Source organism: Mesoplodon densirostris, chromosome 9, assembly GCF_025265405.1.
Source record: "Mesoplodon densirostris isolate mMesDen1 chromosome 9, mMesDen1 primary haplotype, whole genome shotgun sequence".
NCBI classification, from domain to species: Eukaryota; Metazoa; Chordata; class Mammalia; order Artiodactyla; family Ziphiidae; genus Mesoplodon; species Mesoplodon densirostris.
In genome coordinates, this window is record NC_082669.1 from 101,148,156 (window position 1) to 101,162,682 (window position 14,527).

The 14,527-nt window shown below is 45.1% G+C and overlaps 1 protein-coding gene across 1 annotated transcript in view; it reads left to right on the forward strand.

The window, feature by feature from the left end:
* TMEM178B (transmembrane protein 178B) overlaps nt 1–14,527 on the forward strand; it is a 365,625-nt gene that overhangs the window by 203,143 nt on the left and 147,955 nt on the right. The window lies entirely within an intron of this gene.

The window sequence follows — 14,527 nt, forward strand, 5'->3', positions numbered from 1 at the left end:
CCTGTCTGAGGTGGGACTGTTTGAAAAGACTCTAAGGGAGAATGAGGACCAGGTTTGAGCAGTCATCGGAAGGTGACAGCACATGGAACTGGGATTTCAGAGGGAGAAGAGAGGCTATGACACAGGACGTTCAGGGTCAGGTTACAGGTCCTCAAAAGATGTACAGATCCTTACAGATGAAGTACAATCCAAAGCTGAGGTTGAGAAAGAGAGAACCACAGAGAGAGAACACGCTTATTCTTTTTTTGTTTGTTGTTGTTCGTTTATTTGTTTTTTGGCCATGCTCATGGGATCTTAGTACCCTGAACAGAGATGGAATCTGGGCCCTCGGCAGTGAAAGCTTGGAGGAATTCTGCCAGGCAATTCCCCAGGACATGCTTATTCTGGATGGTGGGTATAGGATGGCTTTGATTAGAGATTAGTAAGTTTAAAAACTATCATTGCTCTAGCCAAGTTCACCAAGGACTTCCCATGTGTCAAATCTCTTTTCCTTTCTTGTTTACCTCTTCTGCAGCTTTTGACCCTGTCTGAGCTTCCTGGTTTTCAAAGCACCACATCCCCTCAGATTCCATGGCACCTCCTCTCCCAATTTTCTTTCTCCTTTCTCAAGTGGGGGCTTCTCTGCTCTTCTGCCATCCCTGCCTCAAGGTTGAGCCCTGTTCCCTCTACTTGATAAACTCTCCCTGGGTGACCTTATTTATCCCCACACCTTCAGTTACCATCCACATGCCGATGACCCTCGTCCTCAATGTGTATCTCCAACCTGGAGCTCTCTTCTGAATCGGGGTGAATATATTTACTCAATGTTTGGATGGTTTATTGCAGACTTAGCAATAAATTTCCAAACTTAACGAATCTTCCCTTTTCCACACCCTCCCTGTCCCCAAACCCAACTTGCTCTTCTTCCCAGATTCTCTGTCTTAGTGAGTGGGTTTCTCTTAGCAAGCTGCTTATGTGGTCTGCTTTCAGAAGAAAGGGACTTACATCTCTGCGAGAAACTTGGAGTCAACATGAAGATGTTCCTGTGGCTGAGGATGAGTAGGTACTAGTTTCCCAAGGAAAGCTAAAATAGCAGAGACAACACGCTGTCCTTTGACTTGGGAAATAAAGCCCTAACCCCTAGATATTTCCAAGGCCCTGAGAGGTCATTTGGGAGACAAGAGTTTCTGAGCATTCCTCCAGTGTAAAGATTTTTTAAGGTAAACCATCCCAGTCTTCAGCTTGCAAATTCAATCTCCAGAGGTCACATATTCCAAAACAGTTTCTAAATTTGCTCCTATGATTTTGCATTCATAAGAAGATGAACCTGCAGATCCTGTAGGATAACAGCTAAGCAGTAGAATTTCAATCCTCTACTGGTGGTCCAGGTAGGGCAGCAGATGCAGTTCCTGAAGCAGGTGGGAGCCTTTTAAAGAAAAACTTCTCAAAGATCTCATTTGAGCAGAGTTAGTTCTTTACTGTATTTTTGTTTATATTAACAGAAGACACAACAGGTTGATCAGAAGGGCGTCCCTTCTTTTTAGATAAGCGTTCTAAACCTTCAGGCAAGAGATGTTCAAATTTGGGCTAGTTATTAAATCTTCGAGGGAGAAGACAAAGTATTACTTTTTATCCATTTGGAGGCATCAGAGTCATTAAAAAAATAATCCGAAGAAGTGACGCAGCATCAAGCCTTTGAGCGAGTGGGAAAGAAGGTTTCCAGCTGCTAAGGAGTGTAAGAGAGGACCTTGCCATGATTTCTTCTTTTCCCTGTCCTCACCATGTTCTTTTTGGCAACCACTAAGCCCACTAAAAAGAGAAGCTTCCTTTTCACTGCTCTCCAGGCTACTGGGTGGTGAGATCACTCATGCTCCAGGATCACCCTGAAAGTCAGTTCGCTCTTGCCCACATGCCCCCTGTCCTTCCCCGGATTATCTGTCTCCTCCCACTTTATAGAATTGAATCTTGCCCAGGACACGAAGCTTCATTATCAGCTTTCCTGAAAATGCCCCATGCTTCCTGCTAACTTTGTGAATATGAACCACAGACATTTTCTTTCAAGGAGACTTTATGGATTTTTAGTAGAACCAGTAGGTTAATTCATACACAATTGCTAAAGAAAGTTCTGTACCCCAAAATGGTTGGGGGCTCCAAATGCCATTGGCCCTTTGCTGAAATGCTTTCCCTCCGGGGACTTCAGCTGCCCTCCAGAGATAAAAATACTGCTACCAAGTTCGCTCCGCAAGTTAACAGTCTGAAAGCAGAATGTAAGTGTGGCTTTCAGTGGACAAATATAGGCATTCTGGACATATTTTTATGCTTTTCTTTTGAAAAGTTTGCACTTGCACTTTCTGCATTATTGATATGTGTCTTGGGAGGGAGGGTCTAATTTTGGAAAAATGTAGAGACACACGTTGCCTAGGAGCCCCCTGATGAGACAAGGAAAATCAGTAAGTGCAAAAATCACTGATTTAAATCCAGTTCCTGATAAGGAGCAGATAGGAACCAGTTAGAGCTTCCATGAAACAATGCCAGCAAGATCTGAGAGCGATGAGGTGAAAACACACCAAGCAAGAAGTTTTGGTTGCCTGCGGTGCAGCCGTTTCAGTGGAGTATCACCACCACCTGACTTCTCTCTCATTTAGTTGCAACAGCCAGAGCTTCTCGCCTGGAAACCCAGGAGATTCCTTCTCTCATCTCTTCTTGGAAAGCTTTAACCCCTGCCGGCTGGAATCAGCATCGCAGGCAAGAAAGAGCCTCCGTATGGCCTCCGCCCTCCGATTGACAGGTTTCAGGCCTGCACCCTGCACATCGTTGGTATCATGGGGTAGTTTTCTCCTGCAGGATCCTTGTCAGAGAGGAAGCAGGCTCTTGGGATGTCTCTACTCTCTTGAAGACAGGAGAGCATTCCTCCTGATGGGGCAGGGATGGGACTCTGGGGGCTGTGTCTGCATGCACTACCGTCTTGCATGCACTGCTGTGTTCGTGGTCGTGTGAGCAAACGTGTGGTACCTCACATCAGCCATCTCCTTGCACTACATCCCCATCCCCATGTCTCCCCGGCCCCTTGGGATCTAGCTTTCATCCTCACCAGGATCCTGGGTGATACTCTCTGAAGAGCCAGTTGGCTTAGGTCCTGTGTCCTTTTCTTGGGCGTCTCCCTTCTTTCCTTCTCAACAGCGCTTGATGCTATCCCTGCGGCCACCACACCACTCTCTGGTCCTGCTTTCCCTCCTGCCTCTGTAACTGCTCCTACTTTGTCTCCATCAGTGGCTCTCATCTCTCCCCACGCTTCCTAGATGCTCGCTCTGTTCTCCACTGCTCATCGTCTTCCCTCTGAGGTCTCAATCACCCTAATGGCCAAGTTGCCTGCTCTATTCACATATTCCCAGGCTGTGCCCTAGTCTCATTGAGTTCCAGCAGAAGATGAACCAGGTGCTTACTGGCCATTTCTACCCACATATCCCATTATTATCTCAGACTCAGTCTGCTTCAAACTCATCCAATCATTCTCCATCCACACTTGAGTCTTCTTCCTGATGTTCCTCAACCGTGAAAGCCAAAGCCCATTCTTGGTACTTGGTTCTGTTTTAGAGGCATGTATCCAGTCGGTTGCCAAGGGCTGATAGCTTTTTTCTGAATGTCCCTTCAGTCAGTCCCTTCCACGTTCCTTGCCATCTGTGATGCAGACCAGTTACACCTGAAGTTTTGCTGTTGCCTGGGAGCTGATCTTCTTGCCCCTGCTCTCTGCCAGATGAATCTCTTGAAAACACTGCTTTCCTGCGCCATGTCCTTTCTGCAAACCCTTTACCATGATGAACAGCCTAAAGTCTACAATTTGTAGGCTGTCACTGAGGAACTCCCAATTCTGGCCAATGTGAGTCCACACCTCCAGTCAGCAGTGTACCGAGAACATGCCAAGGGCATGCCTGCCCCACACCCATGCTTGTGCTAGCTTCCTCACCCCAGAAGGCCTTCTCACTCTCTCTCCTCTCCTGTTTGTGGATCTTACACCTTCTTCAAACTGGATTAGGATCTGCTTTTCTCATGCAACTTCCTATAAATATTTGAGCATTAAGGACCTTGATCTCCAACATCTAAACAGTGATATCCAGCACGTATCTTACATTTAATCAACTACTGCTTTTTAGTATCTTTTGCATTGTTTTCTTTTACTGGTATTTAATTTTTATTTTTGGATTAATTTTTTCTTTTCTTTTGCATGTTTTTTGGCACTGACACAACTATAACCTTCTTGAAGGCATGAGCTATACATTTTTTCCTTGTGTCCCCTTATTATCTGATACAGAATTTGGCAGGTAGGAACTTCTTGGCACTTGAGAGCAGAATGAGATTTACTGTTATCTGGGACTTTATTTTAATGAGGGAAATCTATTTTTAAAATAACTATTTTTTCCTCTACCAGACTATTTATTGACCTCTTCGTCCCTCCCATCTTTCCATCAATATGTAAAATTTTACTCATCAAAAAAAGGTGTTGTTTCTTTTTTAAAAATTTATTTATTTATTTATTTATTTATTTTAGGCTGTGTTGGGTCTTCATTTCTGTGCGAGGGCTTTCTCTAGTTGCGGCGAGCAGGGGCCACTCTTCGTCGCGGTGCGCGGGCCTCTCACTATCGCGGCCTTTGTTGTTGTGGAACACAGGCTCCAGACGCACAGGCTCAGTAGTTGTGGCTCACGGGCCCAGTTGCTCCGCGGCATGTGGGATCCTCCCAGACCAGGGCTCGAACCCGTGTCCCCCGCACTGGCAGGCAGATTCTCAACCACTGCGCCACCAGGGAAGCCCAAGGTGTTGTTTCTTGTTTGTGAGCTTGATTATCTGTGATTGACAGCTGAGACGTACTAATACGCTTCTTCTTTTTCATGACATGTTGTTGGCTCCTCTTCCCCGATGAGGTGGTATGAGTGATGCTCAGGGTGGAATCTTGCTGGGGGTCACATGTTTGAACCCCAGAGGGGGAGGAAATAGCAACACTGCATGCAGAGACTGCCAAACCTAATTCAGGCACTGCTTGATGGCTTTTGTATTAAAGGATATTAAAGAAAAGAGAGATTAGCTGGCTGGCAAATGAGGCTGAGCCTGGTTCTCAGCTTGGCAAATCCAGAAACTTCATTTAACAGTTCACCACATTCTCTGAGGAAGAAATTGATATTTACCAGACCTAAAAACACTGGTTATAAAACCAGCATTCCAATGTATTAATTTATAATTAAACATTTTAGGGATTGATGTATTTATATCCTTTTCCTAGGGTGACTTGGGGAGTATGAAGGCATCTAGGCAACCTAATTCTACTTTTTTTTTTGCGGTACGCAGGCCTCTCACTGTTGTGGCCTCTCCCGTTGCGGAGCACAGGTTCCGGACAAGCAGGCTCAGCAGCCATGGCTCACTGGCCCAGCCACTCCACGGCATGTGGGCTCTTACCGGACCGGGGCACGAACCCGTGTCCCCTGCATCAGCAGGCGGACTCTCAACCACTGCACCACCAGGGAAGCCCTGGCAACCTAATTCTAAATCAGAGAGTTTAACGATGATTGTGAGAGAATCAGAGCAGTGGTTCTGGAGGAGTCTTGAACTCTGGGGAGGCCTGGAGAATTGCCTCTGGACAGCTGTGTGTGTGTGTGTGTGTGTGTGTGTACTTATATACACATACACATTTCTCCCCCACATCCTGCATATTCACACCTGCCATTTGCAAGTATTTGTTGAGCACCTACTAAGTGCTTGGCCATGTACTGAAGACAAAGGCACTATTCCTGCTCCTCTGGAGTTCATAGACAGGCGTCTATCCTTTGGACAGTAGTGAGTAAACAGTATCAATCTCATTCATCAGCTCTTTTTTTTCTAACTCCCTATAGATGACCATTTCCTTTGGGTCTTAAAAATCATTTCTCAAGTTGGTGTGTTTATGAAACTGGCTGATATGATCAATTTCATGTCACTTTATTTTTTGGAAATGACATTTTCTAACCTTTCCTCCAGTTTTGGATGACAGTCTTCTCGGGGTGGGTAGACCCACGTGTGTCCAAACATCCCAGGAACAGGAATGGAGAGCTATGGGTAGGCATTTGCCACTATTCCTCAAGCCTGCCTCTGGTGCTGGAGATCTTTGTTTTCTCAGGTGTATCTGAAAAGTTCTGGTGGAAATTGGTTTTTGGAAGCTCTTGTTAAAGCAGCCTGTGGCCAAGGTGGGCAGTGGAAGTTCTAGTTTGCTCCCTTGGCTGCTTTGAGAAGTGCCGTTGTATTTAAAAGCAGCGTCTAGTAGCCCAGCTTTTACTGGAGATGCGTACGGGGAGGGGACTTTTTCTTTCCCCTTAAGGAGGAGTGGGAAGTTTTCTTCTTCTCAGTGGGAGACAAGAGATGACAGGGTGTCATGGTGGCATAGAGAAAAAGCCCTACGTGGATGTAATCCTACCTTTTCTGCTTTGCCCACTTGGCTGCAGGTGTGTCAGTGAGAATGGCAGACCTTTTCTAGCTGATGAGGAGATGAGAAGGGCAGACTAAGGCTGTGTTTTTAATTAGCGTGAACAAGTAAAAGCAGGTGGCAAGAGCACTGGAACTGGAGACAAACTGCTGGTACCTGTGAGACGCGGGGGGACTTTTAATGCCAGGATGACCTTTAGTCCTGGAGCAGAGATTCCCAGGATGTCTGCCCAGGAATGGTCAGATGCCAAGATAAAGAGTCTGCGTGTGATTTAGGATGATGTGTTTTAATCAGGCTTTTGGCACAGAACTGACTGGGAACTCCAGAGCCATAACCCAGTCCCAGAAGCTATTTAATTCCAAGATATGATTCAGAGTGAGTTGGAAAGGAGCATTTTACCAGAGTCTAGGGATCAGACTAAAGTTGTCCGTGTGTGCCAGAAGTTAAGGATTAGTGATGAACTATGTGGACAGAGAATGTCGCCTGCCATAGCAGTAAACAAAGGATGTTTCAGCCATCGAGCCGTCAGCCACTATAGCCGCACCCTGACGGTGCACTCTGAGGGGATTCAGGATGGGGAAAAAACAGGATCCTGGCCCTAGATAGTTAAGATGCATATCAAAGGAATGATTTCAGTGAGCCCAGACTGTTGCATCTTCCCTCAGTTAGAAAAGCGCCAATTCCTTAATTTGAGATGTCTGGTTTTCTTTCATCTTTTGATGTTCCAACTACCTGGAGTTTTTCCGCAAAGTCTCCTCTCTATGCAGTCTCCTCCCTTACCTCTTAGGGGCAGTCCCTCGGTGCTCTCTGAGGGAGCATCTTTCGGGCTGAGGTCCTGAGTTTGTCCACCGAATAAAATATAATTCTCAGCTTTTAGGTTGTGCTTTCTTTTTTTTTTCAGTCAACAAGTATTAGATTTCACTTGTTATATTTTGAGCAATTAACAAAACAGCAACTGTGATCGTTGAATAATGTTGTCAAAAGCTGCAGAATATGGCTACGCCAACATCCACAAGTGTGCAGCGTCAGTAGGATTTATCTACTGTCCATAGTTTCAAAAAATTATTTTATTAGATTTTGAATTTTTAAGAGGTTAGATACTTGAGAGGGATGACAGGTTTATTTTAAATTTAGTTAAAACACCTCTTGTTGAATAAGCTTTCTCAGACCTTCTGGTTAGAACTTTGGTATGATCACAATGTGGGGTGGTATGGGATGTCCATCTGTCTGTCTATCCATCTGTCCATTTATCCATCCAGTGACAATTCATTGAGCCTACAATATGGCATCCCCTACGTGAGTGACATACAGACTCAACATCCAATACATTTGTAAACAATGTACAATGATGGCTGGCCATCCTTTCTTACAGCCTATTTTCAGGATGGGAATGGGGTTGAAAAATCAATAATTGGGTGTTTTAACGATAAGAAGCTTGTGTACCCATATATCTAAGTTGGCTTGAATTAATTTAGTTGGGGGAAAAACTCAAGTGTGTGGATTCATTAAACCATTCAAGTCTTTAGCTTTCATTTATTTGAATAAATGCTTTGTCTGAGTTTAAAATTTTTTCATTCGGAGTAGGGCAGGCATTCCTTGTCACTCAAGGGAAAATGGAAATGTATTGGGGACTAAAATGTGTCTTCCCTCTTCAGACCTGTTCCATGTTGTCTGGTTGTTTTACAACCAAACCTGAGCCCACCCTTCAGAAGCCTGTACAAGACATCTGGAACTTTGCTACTTTAAGTCTGTCTGATTCACAGCGCATCTTGATTTTACAATATCTGTTACCTTATAGAGAGCAATGCACCAACTCTACCACATGTGCTAAGAATAATACTGTCAAATATTGTTAAACTGCTAGAAATCAACTTTTGGAAATGGGCTAAATGAATGTGTATTTCCCATGCTGTCTTAATTCAGTTAAAGAGATGTTTTTTTTTTTAACCATATGTGCCAGAAATGCTTACCTTGGATCCAAGCTTGAATATGAGATACTGTGCCAAAAAAAAATGAACAATTTTTACCAAGTTTTAAGCAATTGCAAAAAAATGGTGACTGTGATGGTTGGAGAGAATTGTCAAAGACTACAAAATGTGATTCTTACTCATCTCTAGAAAATAAAGTGCAAAGCAGAAGGCTTGGAAAAGCATAAAATCAAGAGATATGGTGATCCTAGTGGACCACTGTATTTCGAACGAGAGCATAGGAGAGTCACTCTAGAAGTAAATTGGCATTTGAGTACCTGTCCCAAAATGCAATGGGTCCCGTTAGGTTTTCTTTAGGAAGAAAGACCTTCATTGACAGACTCAACAGCCTTTCCTCTGAAGCTTCTGGTCTTTTGTAGCACTGAGCTTGAGCTCACAGCTGGAAGACTTGGGTGTTCCCTCTAGTCCTCAAAAGGCTTGTGAGCTTGACAATTGCAATGTTTGTGCCCATTTGGTTAGCCTTTGGTCCCTAAAGTAGTTTGAATTTTTTGCTTAGTATCTTGTCAAGAAAAGGGGGAACTAGGCATTTTTTGATGGTGAAAAGATCCAACAGAGAGGCCATCTTCTAAAGAATGGGATGAAAGAATTGTCCTTCTGACTGTGTCAGTGTGTTTGTCTTCTCACCATCAAGGTTAAGAACATTGGGCTTTAAAGCCCATTTAAAGACCACTTGGGATGGGATCTATGCATTTCCACTTACTAGCTGTGAGACCTTAGGCAAGTTTCTTAACGTCCCAGTGCCTCAGTTTTTTCCCACCTGTCCAGTGGGGATCTGGCAAACCTGACTTAGAAGATTGGTGTGAGGACTAAAGGTATTAAGGGGCTCAGCGCGGTTTGCATTCACCACCTGTTGGCTCTTACTCTGGTTAAGGGGCCTCTATCAGACATGCGTATTTGAGCTGGAAAAGTCCAGATGACTTCTGTGGCTGGAGTGAGCTCTGGGAAGGGAGAAACATGACTTAGAACTTCTGAGCCTTGTGAGAGATCAAAGGGTCGTGCCTCTCCCCAGTCCTTGGTAGCCAGCTGATCCCACCCTGGGTCCTTAGACTCCTGTCACCTGGAGCCTCAGGCCATTCTCAACCCTGAGTGAGTCCTAGAATCCTTTCCTTATTCAGTCATTCAGCATGTTGCTGCCATTCCATTTGTTAAATACTTTGACTCTTACCCTGTATTTAATCCTCAAACAAATCTATGATGGAGATAGTCTCATCATCATCCCCAGTTTACAGAAAAGGAAACTAAGGCATAGAGAAGTTAAGTAACTTGCTCAAGGTCACACAGCTAGTAGGTAGCAAGGGAGTTGGACCTGGGAGGTCTACGTCCGGCTCCTGCCCTTAATCTCCAAGCTGTAACACCCTGGCTGTGAGGCAGCTGAAGGCCTGGCTTTCCCTGTGGGGCGAGGCTTCCAGAGTTGGAGATGCTTTTTACAATTTGCTTCCCATTTTAGCTCACCTGGATTCCCTCAGAGTCCTTGGTTGAGAATAAGCCTCATCACAGTCAGTGGTGAAACATTGTCGCATGCACATGCTTCTTGAGAAAAAGAAGTCAGTTGGCATATATGACTCCTCTCTGTAGAGAAAGGAACTTCTGGCCGTTAAAAACACACTGAAAGCCTGTGCCGTGGTGCATGAGGCTCAGCATCCAGAAGCAGCCAAGACCACATCTGCAGCCCTGAGTATCTCCAGACAAACTACAAACTCACCAGCAGTATGGGTCGGCCGTTCTCGCCCATCCTGTACAGTAGGTCAGACATTTCCCAGATGCCCGTGGCCTGTCCTGAAGCGGTTTGTTTGCCCCATCGTCTTGGGCATCTCTGCCTTCATGTGTTGCCACCGGTGTGAACAGTGGAGCCTCACTGACTCCGGTGGCAAGTCACACTTGTTGGGTGTCATGTATGCCCACACTGCGCTGGTCACTGAGGCCCCGAGGACCCAGATTAGGCTTCACGAGGAAGCCACGCCAGGGAGGGGGCGGAGGTGAGCGGAGGTGGTCATTACTCGTGGCCTGCAGCCACACGCTCAGTCTGCCTTTCCTCCCCGACGTGCCACGATTCCTTGAAAGTGGCTAAAAGGGGCTCAACGCTGGTTCCATGCCTTGTGATTTTGTTCCAGGCCTGAGTAGGGCGCAGAGGAGGAGGGAGCTCTCACACTTGCTACGTGGCCAAATAGCCTTCAGGCCAGAGCAGTGGTTCTCAGCCCTGGCTGCCATTGGGTCACCTGGAGAGCCTTTAAAGAGGACCGATGCCCGGGCCCCAGTGAAGTTTCTGATGTACTTGTCTGGGTCCTAATGGTCAGCATCAAAAAAAAAAAAAAAAAATGCTCCCTAGGTGAGCCTCATGTGCAGGCGGGAATGGAGAAGCTCGGGCCCCAGCTTCAGCCCTCACCCCTGGATCCAGGGGGCTTGGATTTAAACAGATGTGGAAGCCGTTTCCCACTGATTGGAGGCAGCCTGGTCTCATCATCGTTACTGCCAGCATCCATTTGTGGAGTTCCTAAACTGTACAAACGCTCTCTGCTTTGTGCTGGGAAACAGGGAGATTGAAATCAAATTAGAAGTGTACAGACTGGCTGGAAATCTGAAGTGATCCGAGGCCCAGTTCCAGCCTGTCTCATTCGTCTTATGCATCCTCCCTACCTGCCCTGTCATGGGAGCACAATACACATTATTGTTTATGTTGTTATGAATAGCAAGAATCACGGCAACCAACAACGCCAAGGAATACATCCTCAGTGTTAATTAGAAATAACTAGAAGCCTGCATTCGTGGGAGTCGGGGGTCAGAAAGCTTCGGGGAGGAAAGGGGATTCTAGCCTGCCTAGAAGGACAGGGCACTCAAGGCATGGCCGTGACAAGCACAAAGGCATGGAGGTGGGCTGTGCATGGGGTTGTCAGCAAACTCAGTTACCTAACCTGACGGGAACGAGGCCTACAGGTGAGGTTGGCTGGCCAGGTAGGAAGGGGGCTTTTGCTCTGAGGACCCCCTTTGTTCACAAAATATTAATTAATGAGGTAGACTTATTTATCTTTTATCATTTCCTTACACGTGCTTTTGTTGTCTGGGAAGGGCATAGATCTTCCTTTGGAATTCTGCAGAGCCTGCTGTCAAATATGTTCCGGAGGGTTGGACTGAAAGGGTTTGAAGGCTGCTGTTTATGGGATGTTAGGTCCAGTTGGGCTCTTTGCAGGTAGCTAACCCTTGGTAAATGTTAAAAGAGGAAACTCTCTTTGCGAAATTCTGTTTAAAAGCTGCTCATTGTAGGAAATCCAAGGCATAAAGAATAAAGAAGGCAAACATCTTCTTCAATTCTTCTACCATAATTGTTTGAGCTCTTTCTCCCTCTTTCTCATCTCTCTCTCTCTCTCAACCATCAATCTAGCCACACAAATACATGCACAAATGGAGTTTTACGATAAATATAGGTGATGCAGACACACAATATTTATGTAATGCTTTACACTGCGATAATACTGTACTTACTGTTTTGAAGTCTTCCTGTTTGACTTAATAGGTTGTGGTAATCCTTTCACATTAGTGAGTAAATTCTACATCATTATTTTAAGGGCTGCATCGTGTATCTTTTTATGGCTGCATCATTATCTAACCAATTTCATGTTCATAGGCACTTAGACCATTTCTAAGTTTTTTCCAATTATGTTTTGTTTTTAACTTGTAATTAACAGAGTGCTGATTACTGTATTTTCAGAGTTCATAGATTCAACAAGTATTGAGTGCCGTGCACTGTGCTAGGCACTAGAGCAGTGATTCATTCATGAACGAAAGGGGCAAAAATCCTTGCCCTTATGGGGCTCACATTCTATTGTGAGACATAGATGTTGAACAAGATAAATAAATGATGATGTATGCTGGGTAGTGACAAGTGCTACGTGGAAGAAATAGTGTGGAAAGAGATATGAAATATTGTGATGGGAGCAGAAACTGAGATTTTGAGAAGGGTTGTTAGGAAGGGCCTCAGTGAGCAGGGGACATTTGGAAATAGCGACATGAGAGAGCCAGCCATGGGACTATGAGGGGAAGGGCATTCCAGACAGAAGGACCAGCAAGTGCAAAGGCCCTGAGGCTTTGAGGTGCAGGCCTGTTCAGGAAACTCCCTGGAGGTCATGAACTTAGAGGAGAGTGAGGGAGGGAGAGCTTAGTGGGAGATGATGTAAGAGAGACAGGAAGAAGGCAAGATTATCTGGGGCTCTTGGTTCCTGGAAGGGAAGCCATGGGAGAGTTGATCAGAGTGATATGAAATGACTTATATTTTAATAGGATATAGCCTGAGGGCAGAGCAAAATCAGAGGCAGAGAGATGGGGTGCGGATATTTAAATATTCTGGGTTGCAGGTGGTAGTAGCCTGGATTAACATGGTGTCGGGGAGAGGTGAGGAGTGGTAGGACTTTGAATGTACTTTGACCCAGTCAGATTTGCTCACAGATCAGACGTGGAGTGTGAGAGCAAGAGAGGAGTGAAAGAGATGATTTCAGGGTTTTTGTCCTGAGTCACGAAGATCAGCGTTGCCACGAACTGAGGATGATGGGGATAAATGCTCTGTCCGTGAGGGCAGTGGGTGGGGAGGGGGTCGGGAGCTGAGTTTGACTTAATGTCCTTTGAGATGCATTCTGCCGCGAACAAGTTCTTTTTACAGCTGTGGCTCATTTAAGGTACAAGTTGGCTTCCAAACAGTTTTGAGAAATGCAGCTGTTAGATTTTAGGGGATTTTCTCATCACAGTTTTGAATCAGGGTATAACGTCCCTTTAAAGAATCATCCGCCGCTTTTCAGTGTGCGAATTTGGAAGCACACGTCTCATTTTAGCCATAAATCTGTTTATCGTAGATTACAGTTTTGGTCATTATTTCTGCAGATTCTTTATGTGCATTTGCATAAAAACAGGGCCTTTTGTTTCTGAACCGATGATTAGCTCTAAGCTGTATCTGGGTTTGAAGTCGTAATCCTCTTTGTGACAGCATAGTGGTTGCTCTTGGAAATGATTAGGATGTCGTAATTGGTTTAGGATTCCAGGTGGGGAATAAGCGAGGGGGCAGGTGATCATTTTCTCAGAAGCAAAACATTCCTGCTTCCTCCCCATGCTCTCAGTGATAAGAGAGGGAGGCCAGAAAAATGCATGGTCTATAAATAGAACTGTGTCTAGGGAGGCTGCTTTCCTAAAGGTGTCATTAGGCATCAGAAAGCCCTTTACTCTTAGCAATTAATTGCACTGATTTGACTGTGCTCTATTGTGAAGATGCAGAAAAGAAACCTAAACTTGCTTCCTTGGGGAACAGATGCAGGTAAAATGCCTGAGAGAACTCTAAATGGGTTTCTATAAATCTCAAGTCATCTTTCCAGATTATCAAAGCATTCTGAGGAAGATAACTTTCCCCGTGTCTCTGTGTTAAGTCTTCATCGTTGACAGTAGCTAACAGGATGTTGTGCCTTTGTCTGCCTTCCCAGACACTGTCTACCCACTGCGAGGGCATCCCCAGGAGGGTCCCCCAGAGATAAAAGAACCATGTTTGCTGCTGGACCTTAGGCAGACCAGTGGGGGCACCTCTCTCTTAGCTGGTCATTATAGGGATTGGGTTTATGGTCTGACCTCATTAAGATCACACTGAAGCCTCCTGAACTGACAGGGCCCAAAGAAGGTGAAACGAGCTTGAACTTCTTGGGAAGACCACAGGAAATCTTTTTCTGTATACTGGCTCCATGTCTCCAGACTTAGAAAAAGACGTAAGAACTTCCTTCCCCATTTTCCTTGAGCGAATTATGTTTATACCCAGCAGCTGTTCCACCTGGGATACTTTGAATTCAGATAGATGGGTTTGATTAGTTACAGAAGACTGCCCAGGGAAAAATATCTGCTTCTCTAGGGAGTTCAGCCATTGATGGTCAGAAGTGTAAAGGCCTGTGGGTTCAGGCCTGGGGATAACTGAGAAGTTCTCCACATTTTTAGGTCACAGATACCTTTGATAATCCATCAAAAACTATAGAGCATGCCACAAAATCGCACATACACCCAGCATTACTAATGTAGTGAAGTTATAGAATTCCTAAAGTCTGTTCATGAACACTCCTATTTTTGTAATATTCAGTCATTTTTTCATTTGACAAA